This window comes from Aquila chrysaetos, chromosome 1, assembly GCF_900496995.4.
Source record: "Aquila chrysaetos chrysaetos chromosome 1, bAquChr1.4, whole genome shotgun sequence".
Classification (NCBI taxonomy): Eukaryota; Metazoa; Chordata; class Aves; order Accipitriformes; family Accipitridae; genus Aquila; species Aquila chrysaetos.
In genome coordinates this window covers 83,604,385-83,612,458 of record NC_044004.1, presented here as the reverse complement: position 1 = coordinate 83,612,458, position 8,074 = coordinate 83,604,385, and positions in this window count along the sequence as shown.

Below are 8,074 nucleotides of genomic sequence, written 5' to 3'. Positions count from 1 at the left end.
GCACTTTATGAAGGCTAGAACTCAGACCACTCGTCAAGGATGGAGGAGGAGCATGTAAGGATGAGAATGTTCTGCTTGCCAGCTGCTGCCTCTTCCCACAGTTGTTACTTTTGCTGCTGTTTTTTAAATGGTATTACGTTTAAGGCTTAATTCTGAACCAGTAAGGCACTCAAATAATCCTGTTCTGCTTCAGGTCCTCGCTGAACTCTGTAACCATTGACAGAATTAAAGGTGTCCATAAGCCAGTGTGTTTACAGCTTCCATCTTCCTTTCTGTGCTCTTTAACTGGTGCTGGAGAGGGGGGGTGTGGGGTTTTTTTTCTTCTTTTCTGTCTTTAAAAGAAGGGTGTGGTAGCTGCCCAGGGTCTCTACTAAAAATCTCAGGCCTGTGTTTTATTAGCTGCAACAAGCACAAGATGGGAAGCAGAGGGTGAGCCAAAAAAGTGACAGTAAGGTAGATACAGTGCCTTAGTGCATTGTGCATAATATTAGGTGAGGTATGAGGGGAGAGTTGGAGAATGTTAATGAATAGGTATTGCTTTTTCCCAGGTTGCTCTGCGTTGGTATAAGAAGAAAGCAAGAATGTACTACTTGTCCAGTTTCATTAGTTATGTGAACTTTGAAAACATGCAGTGTTAAATGTATCTGGGGCATGATCGCTGTCTGTGTTTTGATTAATCATTTTCTCCTTTGTTCGTGGGCCTTAGTACCACTCTCTTATGACAGAATCAAAGAACTGCCTCAGTATAATAGAGCATTTGATCACAATCCGGTGATGAATCAATTCAAAGAGGGGAAAAGTGCAAAGAGAATCCAGCTGAAGAGAAGTCTTTAGGAAATAAGTGCAATTAACTGACCATGTTTACAGGCATTTCCTTTAGTTATGCTTCCTGTCATCACCTGGGCTGGAAAGACATGTATAGCCTCTGGCTGTCGTATGGAAGGGATGTTATTATATTTGTCCAAAATTTCTGAAAGGCTAATCATAAACACTCATTTTCTAACATGAAAGGTCATTTTAATTTTGCATTTTAAAAGTGATTTTGGTGCATTTTAAAAGCATCCATGTGGTTATACAGTATTTACACTAGAGGAAGTTGAGCATTTGCCTTATCTGTACAGGTCAGATGTATTTGACATAACAGAATGGGTGTCGACTGGCAAGGTACGAACAAATTTCTGTTTTCTGAAATGTCTTGAAACTTTTTTTTGTCATGTTTTTGAGGTATTTCTTTTCATGATTTCTCCCTACAATCTATGTTGGTGGATTCTCTCACAGGGGGTTTTTTGTACTTTTTTTCTCAGCCTTGTGGTCTTGAATAGTTCGGACAGAAGAAGTTCAAACATAAAAGTCTGGGATGTTTATTAAATTGAGTTGGTTGTAAGGAGATGCGTCATCATCAGTTGCACTGAGAAAAGGCTTTTGTTCCCTTACTGCCATACAATTTGAAAACTCCCCGACTGAACAATCTCTGCAGAAGGAGGAGAAAATAGTTCAGCTGTGATTCTCGTAGCACAGCTCTGTGACCAACCAGACAGAATTCAAAGATGGGTGTTTTAAAGGACTTGAAAGTATTTGAAGACAGTTTTTGTTGTCTCTTATCAGAGGGAGAATTTTTGGCTCACGTTTTGCTTGCTGATTTTGTCTTCCCATGTTTCTGACACCTTAGATTGTTGCAGCATGCTACCCGAGCCCTGCACCTGGCGGATGCTCTTTTTTCTGTTTGCTTCGGGTTCAGTTCTCATTAAGCATTTCTTTTGGTCCGGCGTACTAGGTATCTGTTACTTTGGCCAAAGTAAAACAGCAAAGGACTGAATAACAAACAAGGTGGGGTATATAATGAAAATGGTTCTGTTAAAATTAGGCTAAAAATACAATAATAAAATTTAGCATACTTTTTATGTCTGAAAGAGGTAGGAATAAAAGTGTTGAAATAGGGCACTTTTATGTTTTATTTGGCAGTCATCTCTAATTTTTTATGGAAAAAACCCTGTGGTGAGAAATCAGAATGAAAGCGTGAAAACCGGGATCCTTTGACTGCCACAGTGTACTTAATTTTATTTTTCTTTTTCGCCTCCCTTTCAGAACAGGAAAAATCACTTAAGTCAGTACAGCTATGTTAAATAGTTTGGTGCTTGATCAGCAAAACCCAACGCCCTCCCTGCCCCAACCATCTGTGCTGAAATGGCATCTAGTTCGAACGATGGTATGGGTTAACTTAGAGGGAAGCTTTTACTGGATACGATTCTATTTTCCTTTCTGCTTGGGATTAACTCAATATGAAGATGACATTTTTAAAACTCCAATTTGGTCCTACAGGTGTCTTCTGAAAAATGGTAGAAATTAAGAGTCATATGACAAAGTTAATTTTGGGTTAGTAGGGGCTGCTCATTTATCATGAAGGATTCAGTACAACAGAATTTGCATTACAGCTTGCTTGACTGTATCGCATCAGCGCAGAGGATGCCTCTGGGTGGAAAACTTTCAAGAGCGAAATGACTTTAGAAGTTCTGTGTGTATTTTACATGAGATGAAACTTTAGGAATTAAATTTAAGTAACGTTACACTATTTATCTGTCCACCACGTTAAGAAGCAGTCATTGTTCTTACTTTGTTCTTACATTGTTCTCACTTACTTTCATCAATAGTTCTTGTTTGCCTAACAGCAGGCATACACTTCCTCTTCGTGTACACTCAGCATGTGTCTACTTTAACAGCGTTCCATACATCTGTACCTATCTATCATGGAGCTTTACCTACTGGGGCCATGTAGGAATTTTAGCTAATTGCTTTTCCGCCTCTTCAGTTCTGCAGACCCCTTTTGGCCTGAGGTGCAGTCTGCTTTGCACCAGTCGCACAGGGTGATTCATTCTTTTTGGTTTCTTGGCGGGCGTTTAAGCCAAATTCAGCAACACGGATCATTAGTCATGAGATGATAAAGGCTCTTACTGAAATTAGTGGTAGCATCACACTACTTCTTTCCCCAGTGGTGATAATTATGTTCTGTGACACTTTCTTGAATCAGGTCAAGAGCCTATGGCTTGCGTACAGCCTTGCTGGTTCAGAAGATCCTCTCTTCTCCTGCTTTGTTAGACTCGGGACTTCCAGCATCTCCCTGACATGTCCATCGCTGACAGGTATACTGATACTGAAAAGCCAGCTGAAGAAATTCTCTAAGGCTCGTTTTGGAGTTTTAGAAAGCAGGCATTCTTCATTGCAGCGCTGGATGCACGGGGGATAGTTCCACCTAGCGCGCGTGCCACAGCTTTAGCACTAACAGGTTATATAGAATAACTAATTGCATATTAATCAGATTAGTATACATATACATAAAAATAATTGCAACTGATTATCTTAGTACTGCCTGCATCCGATCACGCGCAATGAAGGATCCATTTGAGACAAAGGGCTGCTTTTCCGACCACCGACCCATTTGAAGTTCTTGCTGGCTGTCCTTGAAGTCTTTATTCTTGTCCTTGTTCTTTGATCTTGAAGCTTAACGCAGCTTCAATCACATGTGGTCAGTTTCAACACTGTTCTCATCTAGCGTACAGGAACATCTAGTCATAAGAGCAAAGAACTGCAAAACTTACGAGTACCTACCTCTACTAGTTAATTGCTTGGCTATACTTTTGTCTATTGTTTCAATCACAGTGTTAGTATAAGATTTCTAATAATTATTTACCAAATCTCACTTTTAGAGTCACCTAGCAGCAAACCAGTTTCCACGGCTGGTACAAAATATTAAAACCATCAAAATATTTAGACATACCATACAGAATGTATGGAAATATGCTATCAATACCCCCAGGTCGCTCACTGAACATATCCTGTCTGTCCTCCAGCCCCACTTTTCTGCATGGGACAGGCCTTGCTGGCTGCACCCTCAGGTATCCCTGGCTGCTGGCAAGGGGGGGGGCATTGGTTTTGAGGCAAGTGCCAATCACTGAACAGCAAGGAAGGGTGAGGGCTGAGATCAGGGTTATGGTCAGATGGAGATGAATCTTGCAAAGCCTCCGGGAGTAGACTACAGGCCTGGTCAGACAGGGGTAACTGCCTTCTCATTAGCTGTGCTAAGAGGTATAGGTTGCTAATTATCGTGAAAGAGAGTCTAAGAATTGGTTTGAGGTTTTAGGACAGCAGGAACCCAAGTTCTCCATTTATTTTCAGACCTTACAAGGATGACAGCTAACGCAGGAATGGTTGACAGCCTCTATAAAGGGCTTGATGCAAGCACCAGTCATGGGAAAACAGATACAGTTAAGGTTTGGTGAGGATTTGGGGTTAGCCACTGGAAAGAAGCAGGACAGAAGAATACCATTATTCGTTAGACCACTGAAGACTTATTGGAGGAAAATGAGTAATGGTGCTAGATGAAGTGATTGGCTTGTGCTTGTTTTAACACAGCTTTACAGGTTACTAGGATCTTGTTAAAAACTCAAGTTAGCCTTGTGTTTAGCAGCTGTGTTCAGGAATGCAAGGTCTGAGATATTTATCTCTGTGTTTCCACAACACCAGAAACAAGAGAAAAGCTGGTGCCACGACTGTGTCATATCAGGTTCCTTTGAAGATAGAGGTCTCTGGACTGTTGTCAAGATTGCTATGAGTTTTTTGATGAGCAATCAAGATAACAGGGAACTCTTAATTTCAGGTGCTAATTGGGACAATTGCCTTAGGTTAGTTTAGTTTGTGCCTGTAAGAAACTGGATTTGGGCTGGCGGGAGGTTGTTTCAGAACAAAGGATGGAGTAAATCTGCTCCATGTCTTTGTAATCCCTCTGGGAGAAGAATCAATGCTGGTCATGTCAAGCAACTGTCTCGTAACTCAGTCACCTGCACTTCACTGGATTATAGTTGGTGTTAAATTTAAAACTGACATTGTGGTTTCGTTCTTGCTTAACGGGTACTCAGGATGTCCGAACTGCCTCAGTTTATGAAGTATGTACTGTGAAGCTGGGAGTTATTTGAAGGAGAGTCTGGCTGCAATTAGCTTTGTTGCATGCATGGATCTGAGGGCATGAGAGCTAGGGTTACTTTAGGATTATTTTTTCAGTGTTAGCGATGGACTTGTGTTTTGTCAGACCTACTTTGGTCAATTACTTTATCAGTGAGTGAGTCTGTAGGTATGTGAAGATGTTGGATTTGCAGCAGCATTACAGTGACGCACAGGAGGGACTGACACTCCAAGTGTGTTTCAGAAGCTTTACAGCTCAGTTTTCTCTTCATTTTTAATTTTCCTGGTGAAGCTTCTTTCCTGACGGGGTCAGAATCCCAGGGAAATGAGAAGAGCCATTGCCACTCAACACATCCAGCTCTAGGGAAACAAGCTGCCTCCAGAGAAGCAACAGTCGCAGTTGTTATCTGGCTGTCTGGTGTAGGTGTTTCCCTGATGAATGACTTGATAGAGGTTCTACTGAGAATGTGCTCTTGTTGGGAGAGGCTGGTCCTGCAGATAAACCCGCTTCTCTGCTTTTCCCGTCTGCTGGCTTTGGAGCAGTGGAACTGTGTGCAGCTCCTGCCAAGAGCTCCTGTGTGAGAAGGTATGCAGGAGCCAAACCATTTTCTTTAGCGGCAGCCACCCGAGCTAAACCACTTCTGCAGAGGACTCAAGCGGGGGTCTCCTGCACCGAAGGATGGGAGCGCAGAGAAAAGGGGGCTGGGAATAGTAACAAAGGCCTCAACAGCCAGCTGTGGGCTATCTCACGTGCTCAATTGTAGGTATAAGCAAGAGCTGCAAAAGCCAAAAATAAAGCTTGTAAAAGTCTGAAAGTAAACTTCACGTGAAGAAAACCAAGAGGAGAAGAGAAATTGAAGTTGTGCAATACGGAGTTTGTAGCATGAAAAGGGAGTATTTATAAAACTAGATAAATATTTTGCCCAAAGTGATGTTGGCAGTCGGGTTTGGTCTAGGCCTGCCAGTATTAGCCCCCACCAAACCCCCCAAACCTAAATGGATGGGTGAAACACTTCAACAGAAAAACAAGTAATTAATTTTTTAAAAAAGAAGAAATTATTAGAAGTTGCTTATGATACATGGTTAATTTCCTTTGTAATTATCAACAAGGAAGTGTTTCAACACAGAGCATTTGAGTCAGCTTATAAAAGGAGCTGTTAAGAAAAGAGTCTGTGGCAAAATAACTCAGGTCTGTTGTTTTCTTGGGGTGTTCTGTTTAACTTTTTTTCCCTCCCATTTCTTTTTGCTTTTGTTCTGGTTTGTAATTTCCTCTCTAGCTTAAATTAATTTTGTATGCTAATGTTAAGTAAGAAGCATATTTTTAGCGTAAAGTGGGGGGGAGGTGTTCCCAACTGAATCAGGACTTTGGGGGTTGTGGAAGTCTGAGGAATTTATACGTGGCCAAAAATCCCCTATTCTTATGAATGTCTGGATTTGTCATTCAAGATACCCCATTGAACGTGATTTTTTACGAGAAGGTTCAGTGTCCTGCACATGGGAAGTTTCAGCAGCTCCGCTGCAGGTGACAGCAAGGACAGTGAGACATTGGGTAGTCCTACAGGTAGCAGACTTTGCACCTGGGTCATTAGCATTTGATTAGCATTGTCAGCTCCTGCCAGGTGATTGCTTCCCATCTGTCAGACTAGCTTGAACTGAGCTTGGCAGCTGGAACATCAGCTTGGATCAGTGGCTTCTGTGTGCGCTTTCGTGTAATTTCTCTTTTGTTCTAAATGGCAAGTGATAACATTTTTCCAGATTTTCATAATAGCCCTCACTCTGAAAAGGTAATTTAGTTGTGTTGTGTTCAGTGGGTTTATGCTGGTTTACCCAGATTGATATTCTGCCCTTTGCTTTCTAAACATCGCCGCCCACCTGTAATGTGGCCTTCCATGAATAGTCCGTGTTGTTCTACATAACTGCTTTGATTATGGGTCACGTAGAGATAAGTGAAATTACTTTTTATTATCTTGAATCTTTCCAAACAGAAGCGGGCCATTGTCTCGCTCCCCTGATAATCGCGCAAGGCATATTCGAGTAGCTCAGTGCTAGCAGAATTCTCTGAATCATAATAAAGTTTGAGAGACTTCAGTATTAATAATAACTCTATTTTCACTTGATTGCAGAGATTCGGTCCTACAGATTGAGACTTAGGAGGGAAGAAAGGAACGGAAGCTGACAGAGGAAGAAAGAAAATGAATGCACTGAAACTGTGAGAGGAGGTGTGCAGTTAGGGCTCTAATAAGGCACAAAATAGCAAATCTAGCCATCTCATTAAAATCATTAATTACCTCCCACCAGTCTCTTGGAACTGCTGTTCTGTTTGTAATTTTGACACCTGCTTCTTTTCAGCAGGAAAAACAGTCGTCACTTTCGTATCTTTTGGAAGCTGTGAAAGGAAGGAAGGATTTTTCACTAGTCGGCCAGTTCTCCGCTTTCCCTGATTTTGTGACCCTCGCTCCCACACCAAAGCATTTGCAAACGACTCGGGGAGCTTTAGCCATCTCTAGTTTCACAGCAGTAGTCCAGTAGTCCTGTTAATTCAATATAGTCAGTAGTGCTCTGGAGCACCTGAGGGTTTGTTAATTCTTCTGAAATTGTTAAGTCTGAAGCAGAAACGTGGTGAAATGTCTTGTGGATTATTTGAACAAAGCTTCTTTCTTCTTTTTCTCCCACTTGAGCCTGAGATGAGTATTTGCTTACAGGCCCCAGTGCAATTTCTGCTCCCCTTGCACTTAGAAAAATAGCGACAGGACACTGACTGTGTGGGAAAGATAGCTCCTTTAGTGCCTTTCACTGATGCATTCACAAACACAATAACAATTCCAGAGCTCGGAGGACTGTAAAATTTAGGAATTTATTGTCAAAAATTTAATGAGTTAAATCTGTATATTTTCTGGGGCAAGAAGAAAATCCTCATTTCTCCAACTGTCCTGGCTCTCTTATATGCAACACAGTATCACTACCTACTAGAAAACTGCTGTTATTCTCGTATTCAAAATTTGTATCTTTTCTGTTTTCAGGTAAGCCAACTAATTGCCACGGAAGGACTGCTGTTATTCATTGTGCAGTCTTTTAATTATGTTGTATGATTTACTGTCAAGATTCTTTTGTTAATATGTCC